The following is a 21,421-nucleotide window of genomic DNA, read 5'->3' as shown; positions in this document are numbered from 1 at the left end:
ATCTGTAAGCAACAACATGCAACACGATGAAATACATAGAAGAAGTACATGATAAAGTCATGTCTTCAAGAAGCTTATAACGTAGATTAAGATATAAACATAACATAGAGAAAATCATTACAAAGCCAAATTCTAAATCAAAGATACTGAGTAAGGATGAAAAAATAATTCCAGATAAGTAGAAATTCAGAGTTAACTTTAAACATTGCTGAAGGACTTATGGAAGAAGTAGTAGCATTCATGGGCTTGAAGGATTATCAGGTTTTGATTAGATACAGAAAAGGAGGAAGTACTTTCAAAATAAGGAGGATAGCAAAAGCTGTGTGTATATCACACAGCTGGAGTCATCCCTGCTGTTATAGACTATATGTTGGGGAGGTCTGAGATAAACAGGGAGCAGTGATATAAACATGGAGGCAAGATGAAACTAAAAATCTAATTATGACTAATATTTGTCATAAAACTGCTTTTTTTTTTTACCAATTTATTTAATCATTCTGAGCTCTGAATTACTCAAAGAATTTTACACAGGGGCAATAATATCTATTCTGTGAGACCACAATCCATTTAATATACATAAAGTGAAGTCATATTTAATAATAATAATACATTTTGCAGTTATATATACATTATTTCACTTAAATAATACAAAGATAGACAATACTTAATATAGTATCAAAACAATTACAAAATTATGAAAACAATGAAAGGTGGTTACAATGAGTGATATTATGAAGTTAATTATGGCTGATAAGAAATGTCTTAGAGAAGGGAATATACTTGATTATTTCACAGGGGGTTAAGGTGTATATTTGAGCTACAGAAAAATGATGGCAGGCTTTTGTAAAAGCAATACAGCAGCATCATAAAGAATCAGTTGAAGAAAATAATGCAGAAATTCAGGAAGCTACTAAAGACTCGGGTAGGAAAGGATGAAAGTTTAGGTTAGAACTTTTGTAAGGTCTGGGGATGAAACTACATATCACTTATAAGGTTTCAATGGCCTTTCCCTTCATGCATATATCTTATAAAAGAACAACATTAGAGGATTAATACTACCTGATATTAAGGCTTAGAATAAAATAGCCATAGTCAATACAACACGGTATTGGTGAGTGGCTATACCTGTAAATGAATGGAAGAAATAGAGAACCCAGAAATAGTAGTACATAAATATAATTGGTCATTTTTTTTGTCAAAAGTACAAAGACAATTCCGTGGGTTAATGATAGTCTTTTTAAAAAAATATGCTTGAAACATTTGTACATCTATATGCAAAAAAATAGATCATAGATCTAAATATAAAACCTAAAAGTACAAAACTTCTACAAAAAACAAATAGAAGAGAAAAATGTTTGATCTTGGGTTGAGCAAAGAGTTCTTGTGTATAACACTGAAGACACAATCCGTAAAAGCAAAGAAGTGCTAAATTAGACTTCATCAAAGAAATCTTATGTATATAATATTGTTAATAAAATGAAAGAGAAAGCTATAGATTGGGAGAAAATACTTGCTAATCACATATCAGAAAACGTATAAGGAACTCTTAATTTCAGTAAGAAAACAACAACCTAATTAAAAAATGGGCAATATTAGGTCAAGTATTTAACCCAAAAAGATATACAGATGGAAAATTCTCAATATCATTAACCATTAGCAAAATGCAAATTAAAAGCACAAGAGATACCACTTCACACTTACTAGAATGGCTACACAAACAACAAAACACCTGACGATACCAAGGACTGGTGAGGATATGGAGAAACCTGTCCTTCATTTCTGTGGGCAATGCAAAATGCTAGAACCACTTTGGAAATGGTTTGGCAATTCCTTATAGAATTAAATATACATTCACCATATTATCCAGCAATCTCACTCCTTGGTATTACCCAAGAGAAATGGACACTTATGGTTAGAGTAGCTTCATTCATCACCACCAAATATGACAATTTAGTATATCCACACACTGAAATTCTAGCCAGCAGTACAAAGAAACTATTGATAAATGTAATAACATGTATGAATCAAAATCATAAAGTTGCTGAATAATTCCATTTATATGATAATTGTGAAAAAGGCAAAATGTTAGGACCAAAAAAAAAAAAAAATCAGTTGTTGCCAGGGTTTTGGTGTTATGAAAGTAAAAGCATGAAGAAAGTTTTTGGGTAATAGTACTATTTTGTATTTTGATTGTCATACTATTATCTAATGTTTATTTATTTATTTTGAAAGAGAGAGAGAGGGACAGAGAGAGAGAGAGAGAGAGAGAGAGAGAGAATCCCAAGCAGTCTCCATGCACAGAGCTCTACACAGGGCTCGATCTCATGAACTGAGAGATCATGACCTGAACTGAAATCAAGAGTCAGATGCTTAACGGAATGAGCCCACCCAAGGATCCCTGATTGTCATAGTATGTATACAACTTATTCATTTGTCTGATCTCATGGGATTATATATGAAAAGGAGTATATTTTACTAAATGAAAATAATAATGTGACCAAATTTCACAAAAGTTCCACTGAGTACAATGCAAAAGGAGAAGGAAATGTCTTATTTTCCTAAGTTAGATCATGTCTCAACATGGTAAATAGAGATAAGGAAAATAGAGGATCAAGTTTCACTGGCATCCATCTGGTTATTAATACTTCACTGGCATATCACTGAGATAAAATTGTACTAATGATAATCCAACAAACATTCTATTTCTTGCTGACAGGCTTGCCAGAAACTGTCAAATGTTTTGAACATACATATTAAGAATTGCAATCCTGCTATAGAAATAATTCTCAAATATCAGAGTACCTGCAAACAAATTAGTACAGACTAGTCATTGTGTTTTTTCCATCTAAACAAATAGCACCATCAATGCCCCCATCTACCCTGTTGCTCATGCCAAAGATAGGAAAACATATATGATTCTTTCCTTTTCACTTAGTTTCCCCCAAAACTGTACCAGTTGCTCATGCAGGTTTTATCTACAAATATACATTAAATTTTTACCCCTTGTTCCATCTTTACTAGTGTCTGGGCCAAGATACTATTATCAGGCTCCTGAAAAACTGCAAGCAGCTTTTAGCTGGTCTGCATGCCCCTGCATGAGCAGGGGAGGGGCAGACAGAGAGGGAGAGATAGGATCCTAAACAGGTTATGTCAGTGCAGAGTCCCGTATGGTGCTCAAACCTACAAACCGTAAGATCATGACCTAAGTCAAAATCAAGAGACAGTCAGAAGCTTAATCAATTGGCCACCCAGGTGCCCCTAGCTGGTCTTCTTGAATGCACTGTAACCTCTCCACAATCCATTGACCAAAAAACATGAATCAAATCATATCACTTCTCTGTCCAGACACTTCAATGCCTTCCCAGTGCACGTATTCTAAAACTAAAAATTCTTGAACTATAACATCCCTCATGAGGATGCCGTGTCTCCTCTTCAACTTCACAGCACACTGCACCCTGATACTGCTCTAAATCTTTGCTGGGGTGCCTGGGTGGCTCAGTAGTTTAAGTGTCTGACTTCAGCTCAGGTCATGATCTCACGGTTCGAGAGTTCAAGCCCCACGTCAGGCTTTGTGCTGACAGCTCAGAGTCTGGAGCCTGCTTCTGATTCTGTCTCCTTCTCTCTTTGCCCCTCCCCCACTCATGCTCTGTTTCTGTCTCTGTCTCTCAAATAACGAGTAAACATTTAAAAATAAAATAAAAATACACTAAAATAAAGAGGTCTTTGCTGACCTCAATAGCAACGAATGTAGCACACCCATCAGTCACTACTTCAGTCCCTACTGGCTTCCTTACAGTGGTCAGCAAGATGGGTGTGTATATGTTTCCACTACTGCGTTTGTCCTTTCTCTACACTAGAATGTAAACACCAGGAATGCAGGAATGAGGTCTGCCTTATATAGCCCTGAGTATTCTGAGTCCAGCACAATTCTTAACTTAGATACCTATAAAACCTAATTAAGTGGATAAATAAAATCTGCAACCATCTATCTATCTTGAGTTTTCAGAGTGTACTATAACCATTTTATTTCAAGACCTTTTTTTTCTTCCTTTTTGCCCTGAATTAATGGTTTAAGAATCTGTATTAGAGATGACCCAAGTAAATTATCCATATTCCACATTATTCTATGAGAGTAAAGAAATACATAATCCTTCTCATGACCTACTGCCCTATTAGGCTACTTCCCTAGATGTATGTGAAGCTGTACAGAGCTCAAAGGCCAGGCTGATAGGGTAACTTGTGAAGCCTCTTTCAACATGGAACAAAGCTCTCAGATCAATGTTCTTGTAAAGACCTAATTTTAAATTGAACAGTATTGAATTAAAACCTTTAAACTATAATTGAAATGCAAAATCACAATTACGATTTTAACCGTGAATTCCCTCTGATTTCAATAAAAAAAAAAAACCCATTTGAGACAAGAGAGGGATGGTTGTGCCAAAGGAGAGTGATACATACAAATGTCTAAATATACAGGAATGTAGATTTTTAATGTGATGTCTTGCTTTACAACAATGTGGCTTTATTGTTTTAGATTTTATTTTAAATGATCCTTGAAGTCTGTAAGTGCCACATTAAGAACTTTACGCCTTGAATGGTTGTTACAGCAGAAGTAAAAATAAATTTCTTAAGATATTCCAGAAACCCCTCCAGCTTTTACTCTATTATTGTTACTAATATACTACTTAGAATAGTTTTACTACTCAGCTGGGAGTGTAAGGAAATTGAAAACAATATGCATGCCTTATTTGCTAAGTGAACTGCAATAAACCATGCTACAAATCCTGACCACCCTAGTAAATCAGATGTTAATGGGTTTTCCTATTTATTAACGTTATAAAATTACCTTAAATGGTGTCTCAATTTGAAGAAGTGAAAGTAACTTTTGCTCCCTTTTGTTATCATAGAAGAATGTAACTAAAAAAAATACATATTTTTTAAATATAAAAATTGATCATTTCTAGAATAAGTAAATGGGCTTTTAAAAATTATAATGCCCCAAATACTTCATCCAATGTAATTATATTATTATCTTGAAATTACTTATGTACTCCTCAGAACTAGTTTTTAAAGATGTGTTGGACAGTTGTGCACATTTTCAAGACATCGTTTTGCTCTGTTTTTGGCTCGTTGCTGCTTTTCATGAAGGCCTATTTAGGCTCAGAAAGAAAAAAGCAGTGATAAATACCATAGATTTTATCCATAGCTCTAACCAGCTATCTAATAGAATAATTCTGTTGGTTAGAAGGGAATACAGTGAATAAAGATTTTTCAAATAATCAGTTATGAAAGAATAATTCCAAACCAATGTTCCTATATCTAGTGGCCCACAACTATATAGAGATGGCTCTAATTAGAATGTCTAATTACCAACATTTTAAAATCTAAATGTTTAAGTTGTGAAATGTCTAAAGACAAAATGTACATGCATATGCATGTTTTCATTAGATTGAGAAAATATTATTTTAAAAAATATAGCTATTTCTGTGCCCCTAATGAGATACGGTTTAAAAAATTAAAACTATTGATGTCAATGCTGGTGGGAAATTGTAAGAAGACATTTTTACGAGTTTCAGACATTTAGTTTTATACCTTATGGTCCTTTGCATAATGGTAGTTAACGATTTACAGAGATCTAAAATTCTAGCATTCCACAAAGTGACTACAACTTTCCATTATTCCAGTTCTTGACATCCCTTACTCCACTCCAGTTGTTTGGTAAATCCTTCAATTTTTCCCATGCCTTGGTCTCTGACTTTTCCCTCCCAACCCAACAGTACTCTCCATGACTTATCTGTCCCCTAACAGTCTTTATACCAACACTACTCTCTTCCCTCTATTTCACTATTCTTTCCCCTCTATTTAAGGTTCTCCAATTCCCTTCTTTTCTGGCTACTCAAATCTTGGCTCACTCCCACAATCATCTTTCCTCGTGGTAAATGAGCCCTGTTGGAGAAAAGGACATGACCCTCAGAATTACTGAAACTAAAGATCCATAGTCTCTAAAATCAGGTAGACAGTCAAAACTGCAACCAAAGCTATGTTCATTCATTCATTTACTCATTAATTCATCATTAACTTATCAACAGCCTTTTGGCCAATAAACCTTTGTTTGGCTATAACCATTCACTAGTCACTGGTGATACTATGGTGAACAAATTTAAGTCCCTACTCCCAGACAGACAGACATATAGATAGATAGATAGATAGATAGATAGATAGATAGATAGATATAGAGATATCAGGCAAATACATAATGATTTCAGGAATTGGTAGGTTTCAAGAAGAAAAATTAAGTGGTATAAGGAGACACTGGGTTAACTATTAGGGAAAGGATCTCTGATAAGGTGACACCGTACAGAGAACTTAGGAAGTATAAGAGAGAGGCATATGTAGATACTAGGGAAGAGTTTCCTAGCAGAGAGAATAGTAAATTCCTCTACTGTACCTTTCAAAAAGTCACCAATGATCATAACTGTTAGGAGCATAGGCTCTTGAGTCCACTTCCTGAGTCTGAATCCAACTGAATCACTTACAAGCTGTGTGCCCTTGAACAAGTTAATTAACTTCTTCTACCTTTATCTGTGAAATTTCAGTAGTATTCATCCTTATCTCTGGGAGAAGAAAGTAGTTGTGAGGATTAAATGATTTAATATATGTAAAGCGCTTCAACAAGTCCGTGAAACACAGTAGGTACTCAATTTATTTTACTCTTAATCCCACTGGAGATCAGTCATTCTTATCAAATTTGACTTTTTTGTAGGATTTATCTCCTTCATTCACTTCCATTGTAACACTGTTTCTTGGCTTTCTACCTCTCCCTTTTCATATTAGTACAAAGATTTTTTTTCCCTTCCATTTTCCAACAAATAATCCCTAGGAGAAATACTCTTTTAAAGGTTATTACTTGGGTGTACAAGTATATCCAAGAAGCTTCCTGTCCTCAGCATTCTTCTCCATTTGCCCTTACAGGATAGGTACTTTTATTTAGTCTTGATCCCACAGTTATATGCATAATTTTCATATGTCCATGACCCTCAAGTTTGTCTCTGTAGCTTTGACTATTTATCCTGAACCGCAGACTCCTAAATCCCACTGCTAACTTGACATCACCATTTGGGCCTACATCTAAAAGACATTACAACCTAAATATGGCTAAAACTAGTACTGATTCCCACACCTTCCTTAAATCTATTCTAGACTTGAAGTCTTCCTTAGGCCAGTAAAAAACTACCACCATTTATTTTAGGACCAAGTTCTTGGAATCACCCTTGATTTTTCTCTTCCCTCACACCTCACATCCAAAACATCAACAGAGCTCTGTAGCTTAACTTCCAAAAATAGGCAAAATTTAATTCACATCTCTAGTGCTGTAATCATAGACCCAGACTATAGCAACAGCCGTTTATTGGCTACATGGCCTCCACTGTCAACTCTCTAACATAACACAACTTTTTCATACAACAATAAAAATAATTTCTCTAAATCAATTTCTGTAAATCATACTTCTCTGTTTACAAGAGCCTTCAAATTGCTTTCCATTACCACTAAAATAAAATTCAAACTTCTTACTATGGCCTACAATGCCTGTAGGATTTAAGATTTAGGTAAGGACCTAAATGTCCAAATTTATCATCCTTTCCGCTCCCCACTCCACCACCCCCATCCATACCCCATCCACTGTATCTAGCCTCACTGATTTTTATTGTGTCCCTTAAACACACAAAACCTCTTTTGATCTAAGTCTTTTGTGGATTTTTTTTAAGTTTATTTACTTATTCTGAAAGAGGGAGAGCATATGGGAGGGGCAGAGAGAGAGGGAGAGAAAGAGAATCCTGAGTAGGTTCCACACTGTCAGTGCAGAGCTTGATGCAGGGCTCAAACTCTCCAACTGTGAGATCATGATTATGAGCAGAAACCAAGAGTCAGACGCTTAACTGACTGAGACATACTGACGCCCTGCTCTCAAGATCTTTTGATTTATTGTTTCATATATTTGGAATGTTCCTTCCCTAGAGCTTATATGACTGCATCCTTCTCGTGATATAAGTATCAAAGCAAGCGAATACAGCCATCTCCAAGCCAAGCATACACTTAGCAAAATTTTATACAGGGAAGTATTTAAGGGCTTGGGCTTTGCCAACATTTCCTGGACTCAAATCTTAATTCTATTATTTACTTATGTAAAAGCACATAGAAATTAAAAATAAGAAGGTTAATTCTTCCTGAATAAAAGAGAAAGCAACCTTTTCCTTTGCTTAAGCACGTACTTTAGAAAACTTAATATTGTGAGTTCTTTCTCTCTTAAAACATACGTAATTTTTTTTAAGTTAGGGGCACCTGGGTGGTTCAGTCAATTAAGCATCTGACTCTTAATTTCAGCTCAAGTCATAATTCATGGTTCATGAGTTCCAGCCCCACGTTGGGCTCAGTGCTGACAGCATGGAATCTGCTTGGGATTTTCTCTCTCTCTCTTTCTCTCTCTCTCTCTCTGCCCTTTCTCCACTCACACACTCTCTCTCAAAAATAAATGAATAAAACTGTGAAAAATAAAAATAAAAGTTAAATAGCTCCAGTTTTACAACCTAGGTATATCTTTCTTAAGAACTTGGGGACCATCTCTGCGATAGGCAATCATTAAGGAAGATAGTATTCCCATCTCCCAGTTTCTTCGGAAGATTAGGAGCCTAATTTTGACAGGTGCCACATTCCAAGATGTAAAACTACTTCCTGTCATAAAGATATAAGTTTATTTTTCCTTTGGATAAAGCCAATAAGCTAACACAGATGGTCACCCCAATTACCAGGTGAATTTGGATAAAGTATGTGTGACAAATGGTGCTGTCAGGTCTCTTACTCAAGGGCCATTTATTGTTTGTCTTGAAAACACGTATGTAATGGGTTGTATCTGCTTGGCTATATATAAGGTGAGATTTCTTTTTGTCTTTGCAATCTCTTAACAGATTTCCTGTGATGTGCATTACATTTTGGCTTAAGGCTTATTCAACAACAAAACTGTCTTCTTTCTCTTCTACTTCTGTGGAGATGTATATCTGGCTTAGGAGATTTTGCTTTCTAATTATTTTCTCCACACTTAATAGCTATGAACTAGTAAGTTACTTACTTAACATTTCAGCCTCATTTTCCTCATATAAAATATGAGAAAGGAAGGATAATAAGGAGCAATAACACCTTCTAAGTACCTTTAGAAAGACAAATGAATTAAACCATGTAAAGATGAGCATCTGGTACAACAAAAATGTTTGATAATTATTAAATGTTGTTAATATTCTAATAGCATAATGCAATCCTGAATAATACCAGAAGTCTTCTTTACTCATTATAATGTTCGCCAGTTTATGATATATCTCCTTCCTCAACAAGGCTTTGACTATTTCTCCTTCTCTGTATTTCTAGTGCCTTCTCATAAACACCAATTAATATTTATTTACTCATTGACTAAGTAAATTTGAAGAAACAAACTTGATGACAAACACTATTAAAAGAGAGCTGTTTCCTCTTTCTTTTGCATAGCCTGTTAGTAAGAGGCCATAAAGATGTTTTCTAATATTTCATAAATATTTATAAAAATATTTTATATTACCTATACATAAATATATAAAAATATAGGAAACAAAGAGCATGCCTTGTGGCCATTTATTTTTAGGGGGAAAAAACCTTCAAGTTTTAATAGCTTATGAAATTTATATCTTTGGATCATCAATAATAGAATAACATTCTGTATACTTGGCTTTAAAAGAAGAAAAGTTGTAACATATTTCAAACAACAATAATATTTTTGAAGTTTCAGTGCTTAAGAGAATGTTTCATTTATTTGGAAGATTCACTTCTTTTGGAAAGTACCTTATTTCAAATAAAAACAAATAAATTGGGATTAGCTGTTTTATTTGCATGCTTTTTCCCTCGATTACAAGCATACACATGTCTGTATGTACATATGTATAGATGCCTATTACTAAACGCTTTGAGTTTTAAACACAAGAAATCTGGATTTGTATGTGCAAAGCAGAATAAAGTTAAGATCCTGCTCACATTACAGTGATACAGTCTTTACAGTTTAATGAAAATGCAAATGAGTTAACAGCTTAGATGAATAATATATGTTCCTGTACGCTGTATGTACTAAAAAAAACCAAACCCCCAGATAAATGAGTTATAAATTTCAGCTCAATTTGAGCATTTGGTGGTACTCTATATCCTTTATGGGATATAAAAATTGGTTATTGTCTCATACCAGTTAAAAGACCCCATTTATAAACAAAATATTAACATAAAATAATTATTGTTGGTAGCTGTTTCAGAATGCCTTACATATTCATTGTATTATTCACATAAGAGAATTATGAAATAGTCATCATTTCTAGGATACAAACTCAAGTACAACAAATTCCCATTTTTCTTCTAATATGTCTCTTTTCCTCTGTCAAATTCATTTTTAATTTTTGAACTTGTACTTTTACTGTGGAGGTAAATGAAGAAGATAAATAGTAAGTGGACAAACAATGTTTAGAAACAAAACTCTGAAAAACATCTTGACTTAATTATAACAATGAACCTTTGCTTTCATACAAGCTTTTGTGGTTTTATACTATTACAACTGGCAGAGAGATGTAGGATTTAATTTCTTATTTCAATTTCCTTTATAGTAGCTGCTTTAATTAAGAAAAGTCAATGTTCACCTTCTTTTGGAGATATATATATTAAATCTCCTCAGGCATTCCTTGCTCAAAATAACTTCTGAAATTCCTATAATTTCCCCTTGAAAACAGGCATGTAAATACTTTATAGAGTAGTACTTAGATATGTAGCAGCTGATGCTGTTAATAATCTTACACCTAGTCCATTGTGTGATTTAACATGTTTCTTGTCACCTGTTATGGCCGTCACTGCTTCAAGGCAAAGTATGAAACCCACATACCTTGTTGAAGTGTGCAGCCTTGACGGTCATATTTTTTATTACACAAACCTGTTATCCCCACCACAGCTAATCTGGCCAAAGTTTGATCCCTTCCTAAAACCTTGGTTTGAGAAAAAAAAAGAAAAAGAAAAACAACCAAGACTTATGAGATTCTCTCTCATTAATCTGAACTAAGATAAAACAAATTCACTGATTAGCAATGGGTGAGATGAAAGAGTGACTTGAAAGTAGAGTGTCTATGAACCTGGACCACTTTCTTACACCATACACAAAAATAAACTCAAAATGGATGAAATACCTAAATGTAAGACAGGAAGCCATCAAAATCCTAGAGGAGAAAGCAGGCAAAAACCTCTGATCTTGCCCGCAGCAACTTCTTACTCAACACGTTTCCGGAGGCAAGGGAAAGAAAAGCTAAACTGAACTACTGGGACCTCATCAAAATAAAAAGCTTCTGCACATTGAAGGAAACAATCAGCAAAACTAAAAGGCAACCGACAGAATGGGAGAAGATATTTGCAAAGGACATATCAGATAAAGGGTTCATATCCAAAATCTATAAAGAACTTATCAAACTTAACACCCAAAAAACAAAGAATCCAGTGAAGAAATGGCCAAAAGACATGAATAGACACATCTCCAAAGAAGACATTGAGATGGCCAACCAACACATGAAAAAATGCTCTACATCACTCATCATCAAGGAAATACAAATCAAAACCACCATGAGATACCACCTGTCAGAATGGCTAACATTAACAACTCAGGCAACCACAGATGTTGGCGAGGATGCGGAGACAGAGGATCTCTTTTGCATTGTTGGTGGCAGTGCAAGCTGGTGCAGCCTCTCTGGAAAACAGTACGGAGGTTCCTCAAAAAACTAAAAATAGAACTACCCTAGGACCCAGCAATTGCACTACTAGGCATTTATCCATGGGATACAGGTGTGCTGTTTCAAAGGGACACATGCACCCCCATGTTTATAGCAGCACTATCAATAACTGTTGATAGTATTGATAGCACTAACTATTGTTAGTAGCACTAACAATAGCCAAAGTATGGAAAGAGCCCAAATGACCATCGATGGATGAATGGATGAAGAAGATGTGGTATAGATATACAATGGAGTATTACTCTGCAATCAAAAAGAATGAAATCTTGCCATTAGCAACTACGTGGATGGAACTGGAGGGTATTATGCTAAGTGAAATTAGTCACAGAAAATCAAAAATCCTATGAATTCACTCATATGAGGACTTTAAGAGATAAAACAGATGAACATAAGGGAAGGGAAACAAAAATAATATAAAAACAGGGAGGGGGACAAAACAGAAGAGACTCTTAAATATGGAGAACAAACTGAGGGTTACTGGAGGGGTTGTGGGAGGGGGATGGGCTAAATGGGTAAGGGGCATTAAGGAATCTACTCCTGAAATCATTGTTGTACTATACGCTAATTTGGATGTAAGTTTTAAAAAAATAAAAAAATAAAATTAAAAAAAACTTAACTAAAAAAATACACTGGTGCAAAGTAAGAATTCGGTTTTTCTTTTAAAAACGTTTCCATATTATTGGTTTCAGTTTATAAGAAATTATGAACAAACCTTTTCTTATGTTTAATGTAATCTACCTAGAAAACAAAGATTCTGTGCTTTTTGTCTTTATCAGATCTTTGATTATTCAAAGAAACTTGAGTCTTCTTAATATCGAAAGAGCTAAGTTTTAGTCACAACTATATAACCTTTTGTTTTGCCTTTAAAATCCTTGACTGTCACTCTGGTTAAACAAACATTTTTTCATAATGATCTTTGATATGATTTAGTCAAATGTTCAAATCTTTCAATTTTTTAAAAATAAACTTTCCAAAATCAAGTTCTAAAATAAAGCCTTTTTACCACAATAAAAAAAAAAAGTAGAGGGTCATGGTAAGTCAAAGTCAAGTGTATACAGAAGGCATGAGAGGACAGAAACTCTAAGTAAGCAGAAGAAGAAAATAAATCAGGAAAAAGAGTTCATGCAGTATATGAGTCATGTCCTGGGTTATGACCACAGGAGGGAACCCAAGTTGACACTGCTATGGCTGAGTCCTTAGCATAGCTCAGAGTCCAGCATTAATATCCAAGCTAAGCTTCATGAGAGATAGCTTCATAAAATCTCTTCTTTGTGGATTTCTATTATGTTCTACTTATATAATCACAATAAATATCACTTGGCTAAAGCTAGCTTCTTTGATCCTTTCTTCATAGTACAAGCTCAATACATGTCAAGTGATTTTTTAAGAATATATATATACATATACATGTATATGTATATGTATGTATATGTATATGTATATATATGTATATATGTGTATATGTATATGTATATGTATATGTATATATATAGTGAGAGAGAGAGAAAGGTAGAATATATGATTATAACTTCACTCTTTATTGTGGTACAATGTTATGATGGGTCTCATTTCTCTAACTCTGTAGCTTGTTTTTTCTGTTTCTCTGTTCACCTTTCAAACAGAATAATTTTTTTCACTAAAGAGCTTGAGTTTTAAACAAATGGATAGATTTTATTTCTGATCATACTGGCCTATTGTACACAAATTGTCAGTTTATAAGTTTATTCAAGGCAGTTTAAGGAAAAAAGCTGAATTTATTGTCATGATAAAGAGGTATCACAAGGAATCAAAGACAGCAAATCCAGCTGGATACTATCAAAATTATAATCAAAATTCAATATCAGAAGCCCATATTAATAATAATATAATTATTCTGTGATTTTCACTAGATATGAATAATTATTAACTATCAGAGGAACCTATATAGATATACAATTAGAAATTTTCATTTAAAAAGTTAGTCTTTGGGACCCTGGGTGCCTCAGTCAGTTAAGCGTTAGACTCTTGATCTCAGCTCAGGTCATGATCCCATGGTTTGTGTAATGAGATGAAGCCCTATATCAGGCTCCATGCTAACAGTGTGGAGGCTGCTTGGGATTCTTCTTTTCTCTCAAAATAAACAAGCTTAAAAACAGTCTTTTTAACATTATATATAATTTTCCATTGGCCATGTCAATTTCAGAAACACAGTGTTAAATCTTATCATTGTGTGTATGAAACTAAATAGTTTTTTTTGGTTTGTTTCTCATCATTAGTGCTAAAGAGGGTTTTCCTACAATATACTCTAGGAGAGAAGAAAGAGTGCACACCAGAGAAGATTTTTAGCAGAAGAAATTTAATAAATGGTGCCTCTGTATATATTACATTATTGTCAGAGAAGGATTTACATTTCAGGGGAAAGCCAGGTACTTTAATGTAGAAGACTGGGAAACAGTAGGAAAGAAAGGAAAAGCTCAAATTGAAGATAGCATTTATAAATTAATGGTTGAGCCACAGAAAGTTTTGATGATCCAACATGTAAATCTGGTTGTGAAGTCAATTTATCTAGCTTCTTGGTCCATTCCTATTTGTTATTTATGCTTTTAATTTTGGCTTAGACAGCAGTCCTAAATTTACTAAAAGAAATAAATATGAGTTTCTCTGGGTTTGCCTCAGGGAATCAAACTGATTTCATACATCTTTCCTTGAACTGCATTAGACCTTTTGAAGATAAATATAAATGTGGAATAGAAAAGAGATTCTTGAAGACCTAATGTGATTAGTCTTATCTTGAAAACAGTTATCTTTCCTTCTGAGGTAAAAATGACTTACTTTTGAAGTTCACTGGAAAAAAGAAAATATTTTCTTTAAGTGGTACTCAAAGCTTAGTTGTAACAGTTTTTAAGGACTATATAGAAATCTTGGAGAGGAATAATCAGAAGAGAGTAAGCAGAACAATAGCACCTTGGATTTGGTCTTTAAAAATAAACTGTACAGTTTATTTCCCCATTCTTAAAAATATACAAATTTCCTAAGACCACTATCAGAAAAATTTAGTGATCAGACTATGAAAATAAATTTTGTTAAAGATCTAATAATGGAAAATGGGAAAATGACAGAAAAAGAGCATCAAGAGAAGAGTGAAGTGAAACATGGATGGAAAGAAGTATTTCATGAATTATGTTAACTGTTGCTGATAATGAGTAAGCTAAATTATATTTAATAGCACTAAGTCAGCCTTACCTCTATATAAGACTTAAGATTCAAAGGTGACTTCAAAAACTATATATCCAGGTCTTAAATACTCTCAATGACTCATTTGCCTACTAATAAAACTCATATATTCAAAGAGGGGTTTTCAACCCTCGATCCACATTACAATGGTTGGGATCTTTTTTTTTTTTTTTTTTTTTTTTTTTTTTTTTTTTTAACCACTAGCTCTCAGCCACAGAAGTTCTGATTTGATTTTCCTGGAATGGGATTGAGTTTTGCTTTAATATACAAAAAAAACAGAGCAGCGTCAAGAGTTAGACCATTGCCATAGGTATGGTCTGACTAAGGTTCCCATTGTGAACACAGAGGTCTATGAAGGTATTCTATTTGTTTGTTTGTTTTGTGTTGAGCTATGGAGATTACATCAGACTGGTAACATTTTTACCCTACTACCAACTATAACATCTAGACACTTTTCACACCTTATAAAGCCCTGTCTCCTCTGTTTTACTGTTTTCAAGTTTTTTTCTAGTTGTAGAACTTTCTTTTGGACCTACATTAAATCCTAAATATCATCTTGTTGAAAGTAAATCATCATTGTAAATAGAAATGAATATAATCACATTCCTTGTCTTGTAAGTGGCTTAATATACATCACCTCATTTGAACTTCATGACAACATGACTCACAAGTTAATTGCTTTTTTGCTATATATTTTATTTACCCTTGTTACTGATTTTTAAATCATTTTCTCTATTAGAAATTTGAATTTTATTTAATAATTCAGCAAATATGCATTATAGCCACTGTAGCTGATCTCTGAGGTATCATCCACAGTGTATATGCCCATAATATGTTGTCAGCGAAAATATCAACACAAAGAACAGGGCTCATTGTATCATTCCATAGAGTACAGTGTGTGCTTGTGTATGTATACAGGCCAATATAAGAACAGCAGAATATAATCTATAATGTATATACATATACATAAAAGTATATGTATCACATTGTCAACAATAGCCATCTGTAGAAATGAGAAATTTTTACTTCCTATTTTTATATTTCTATAGTGTTTTCAAGATTGTTTTTTTAATTAGGAAAAAAGTTTAAAAAGTGTTTATTAGAAAGTAGGAAAACAGGAAGGGTATGGTAGGACCAACTTCATTGCATAGAGCAGGCACAGTGCCTACTGCCCACAACACTTCTAAAATCCATGAAAATATCTTAATTTATTTGTCAATTAGAAGAAAAACTTTTTAGATAAAAAATTAGTATATAATATTAACATATTCATCTTTATACCAATACAGACATAACATATAAATTTTAATAATTGTTTGGAAGAAGGGGCTGTAGAAGCCCCTAGGTGTGGGCTACTCTTAGAGTAGGAAAACACTTTGATGCTATTATCTGTCATACATAGTATCAGGCATCTCATCCTAGAAGTCACAGTACAGAAAGTCTCCAGATCAGTTAAGACAGATATCATATGTTTTCACTCATATGTGGATCCTGAGAAACTGAACAGAAGACCATGGGGGAAAGGGAAAATAAATAGTTACAAACAGAGAAGGAGGAAGGCATTCCATAAGAAACTCTTAAATACAGAGAACAAACTGAGGGTTGATGGGTAAGAGAAGAGGGGGAGAGGGGAAAATGAGTGATGCGCATTGAGGACGGCACTTGTTGGGATGAGCACTAGGTGTGGTATGTAAGCGATGAGCCACGGGAATCTACCCCAAAAACCAAGAGCACACTTTACACACTGTATGTTAGCCAATTTGACAATAAATTATATTTTTAAAGAAGATACACTGATCACATGGTTTACTGAATGAATTTCAAATATATAGCAAACAATATAGGTTAACACAGTTATGGCAGTGTGCCAGTGGTATAGAATCACACTACCTCAATCCCTCCCTCGGTTCCTCCTTCCTTTTCTACCATTTGCCCTCCTGCATCAGCCTTCCCTGCTATAATAGGACTGTAAAGACCAGAGTTGAATGTAGTCAAGATGGCTAAGCAGAAGGAAAGTGCCTAAAAACAACATACATGCTTATTTTATGGAAAAGATACAGGGGCCAGACTCCTGCCCAGTAGCTATAGCTCATTTAACTTGCTATACAGCTATGGTTTGTTTCTACATATCTCAGATAGAGGCTACATGGGGCCAGTGACACAAATGACTACTTGATTTAAAGGTGATATAACAGTCATAAAAATTTGGTGCTTCATGAATATGTAATACTTGTTCATTCTATCTCCTCCTGTCTATGTCAGCACACAAATGATCTATTTATTTTTATCTAACATGTTTCAGAAGCTTTTTGCTTACCATCTGTATTGTATTTTACTGTGCTCTATTAGTTATTTCTATTGTTGTCTATGATACAATGGACTATTCTTGAATAAAATCACAAACATGCAAAAAAAGTCACCTGATCTGACAATAAAATTAAACAAAAACTCTACAATAAAAATTTAACTGAAATAACAGTAAGCACAGCCTTTGTAAAAAATCAAAAATATTTAACCTTTGCAGTTTTAGTGATGAAAACAAACAACCATAACAAAAATTCTGTTTCCTTTGGAGGATGTAAGTGAACCAATCAGTATTTTGAAAAATAATAAATAAAAGCAATCAATCTAGTATTTTCTTTTATATAAAAACTGTTCACCATAACTCAATTGTTGATGAGGAAGATTCCTCTTTGCAGAACCATCACAGCTAACAAGGGTATTAGCCTATTATGTTTTTATAACCCCGAATGATGTAGAAGTAAAAGATATTGGCAATAATCATCCACTGCTACTGACATCAGAGAGAGAAAGAGACAGAGAGAAAGAAAGGGAGAGAGAGAGAGAGATTATTTACTTCTAGATGTAAGCATGAAATACTATCTATGAAGTGGTTTTGCCAAAACATTAAACCTGATTTTGATCAAACTTCTAAGTCTACCTCCCAATTTACAGGGGAAAAAGTAAGTAACAAACAGAAACATATTAATAGACACATGGGAATGTAATCAGCAAAATCCAGATTAAAACTCTCTAAGGACATGCCAACTGGTTTCTTTTGTGAAAAATAAGTGCAAAAGAAAAACAGGTACAGAAGAAGAAAAGCTTTGAAAGAAACTTAAAGAAACATACCAACCACTCTCAATTTACAAATGAAATTGTATGATTTTCAAAATTTGCCTCAAAGTAATTTTGGGGAAGTAGAGGCTGAGGCTACCAATAAAAATAAGATTGACAATGAGTAGATAATATTTGAAGCTGAGGACATGATTATTGTATTGTTTTCTCTACTTATGTAAATCATTGGCCTTTTTTATAAAAGAAAAGTAAAAAAGAAAATAGAACCATACTGGATATTTTCTCTGTCCTGAGCAACTAGCAATTAGGAGAGAAACAAAAAAATAGACAATTTGACTATTTAGAAAAATAATGACAAAAGAATAGGACAAATGCATGAGTTTAAGTCAGGGTGAAGTCATAACATTTTTCCCTAATATGTTTTTCTTATATAATAGAGAGAAAAGACATGAGTCATTTATTCATTTTCAGAATGTAAAATGAGAAAAAAAGTAGTATTCAAAGGTAAACAGAATAAAAAGAGCTAATAAAGGTAACATCAAAAACCCTTGAATTACGTTACACAAAGATAATCAATACTTATATTCAAGGAAAAAAACAAATAATTAGACACTTTGAGAAGTCTGCTAAAAACTAAAAAAATAGAAATGATAATTAGAATGAGGATAAAATGTAGTAAAAAGAAATACAATAAATATAAATTATAAGAAAAAAATAAATTGCATACTGATACATTTGAAATTATTAACAGGGACTCTAATCAGTATTTCTGAAACAAATAATATATAACCACATGTAATGTATACTCGGAATGCAAGTCGAGGTCAATTTTAATATTTTACAGTAACATATCAATAAAAGCCATAAAGGAATACACTCTTTTAAAAAGTAGGAAAAGAATACTATTTCCTGAATATAATTCTGACTTTCTATTTCAAATGAACAACTAGATTCTGTCTCTTTTACAGTTCTTAGTTTTCTATCTTACTCTCAGTCCCCATTGTTTTAGTGCTACTTATATTCATTTCTTTCCAGAAAAAAAAAGTTTACATTAATTATTACTTTTCAGGTTCATTTTCTCTACATTTATTACTGACATTATTCAACAAAGAAATTTCCTTCATAATAAAGTCTGTCCTCTTTAGGATGACTAAATTCATTCACTCTAAATTTATGCATCAAATATTTGAGTATCTATGTGTTTGTTTATCTCTCTGGTTCTATTTCTCAATTCTTCATTTATAACAGCAAAAATAAAACGAAGAAAACAAACAAACCTAGAAAATAGAAAGCTTCTCAATGCCATAACAGGTGAAGTCTATACTCACACCTACCAACCCTTATCCTTTTTTATTGTTTTCTCTCTACCCCTTGAAATTCTCCTGGTGTATATTACATCATTATTAGTTTATTGACTATCTTAATTTACAGAAAATCAGTTCTACTAAGTGAGGGCTTACAAAGTTTATGGCCTTCACTCATGAATTCCTGGGATCCCAAAAAATGCCTGGCACATATAGGTGTGCAATTACTAGTTGCTGAAGAATTGCAATAGATAAAGAAGAAGGAAACCATGATATATCCAAAAATGCATGGGATATTATCATCTTAATAAAAATTATAGTTACATACATATCAAGAAAGTCTTAATTAAATATTTTCTTAGAAAATTCATATGAAATATTTAAGTATTACCGTACACAAATTACAATTACAACACAAAAAAGTATGACAGATAAAATAGCTAAAAGGAGCAGTGTTACACATTCTTATACCAATGTTAACATGTTAATAATATGCCTATATAACACTGTTGAAAACGTGACATTCCTTCTGCTCTATGTTTTAAACTTCCTTTGAGATTTAGGAAATATTTATAATATAAAAAGTCACATGATATATATTTGAAACCTTTATACTTCAGCTTTTATTTTTAATTAATATGCTGATTTTCTTTAGGTGAAATGCTTTCTGGTTCTTTGTTGTCATGTTTTATAGAACATGTGAATAAAAGAAGCCAAAGAACATGAATGTAGTAAATATTTACAATGAAGTCTAAACAACTTCATGTCTCAGAGTAAATAATCATTACATAATATCCAAAAACCACCTAGACATTTGCTCTATTAAGGGGCATGAACAGAACTGCTTCAACTTCCATTTAAATAATAGATTTTAGGGGCGCCTGGGTGGCGCAGTCGGTTAAGCGTCCGACTTCAGCCAGGTCACGATCTCGCGGTCCGTGAGTTCGAGCCCCGCATCAGGCTCTGGGCTGATGGCTCAGAGCCTGGAGCCTGTTTCCGATTCTGTGTCTCCCTCTCTCTCTGCCCCTCCCCTGTTCATGATCTGTCTCTCTCTGTCCCAAAAATAAATAAATGTTGAAAAAAAAAATTAATAAATAAATAAATAAATAATAGATTTTATGATCCTCTTAATAGTTAAAAAATAATTCTCTAAAGACAAAAATGTTTTGATACCAACTATTAGTGATAGCACATCTATGCAGAACACATTGTGCTGATTTTCATATAAATCATAAACTTAAGATTGATCAAAATCTGAATTTTGCTTGAAACAATACAGAAATTGTGATATTTCTTTGCATTCTACATACAACATGGTACTGGCCAATTGTAGTACAGTAATTGAAGTCATAGATTTTAAAGTCATGGAAATGGATTTAAATCCAATGTTTGCCCCCTACTAAACATATAGCCTTAGAAAGGTTATTTAATTCCAAAATTCAGTTTTTTTATCTGAAAGATAGGGATTAAAACTCCTAGTAGTTTGTTGTGAGGTTTAATTGTAATAATGTTCCTAAAAGTATTTACTACTGTTTAATAAATAACTTCTATTGTTAATTTAGTAAATATTCAATAAAAACTTATTAAGAGTATCACTAGAATGAGATCATTATATAGCTTATATACATTATTTACAAAATCATATACATTTTATAAATTTTTATCATCTTACGAGATTATGTTATATAGTTTTTATTTTTAAATTATAATTATTATTCCAATAATGAATAGCATTAACATTTAATAAATGTTAATAGAACTAACATTTATTTAAAAATAAGATCAAGATATAAATACATGGCATATATTTAAGACTTTGTTACAAGATTTCAACTTGAAATACAATACCTATGAATGTATTAGAGTTATAATCTATGGATTCAAAACAAGAATAAGGCAATTTTTTATGTGATATATGGACAATAAGAGACATAAAACAAGAAAAAAAATCTCAAATGTGTTTTTTCTACAAAATAGCGCAAGTGCACTTCTTAA

This window comes from Prionailurus bengalensis, chromosome A2 (genome assembly GCF_016509475.1).
Source record: "Prionailurus bengalensis isolate Pbe53 chromosome A2, Fcat_Pben_1.1_paternal_pri, whole genome shotgun sequence".
NCBI lineage: Eukaryota > Metazoa > Chordata > Mammalia > Carnivora > Felidae > Prionailurus > Prionailurus bengalensis.
This window is presented reverse-complemented; position numbering follows the sequence as displayed.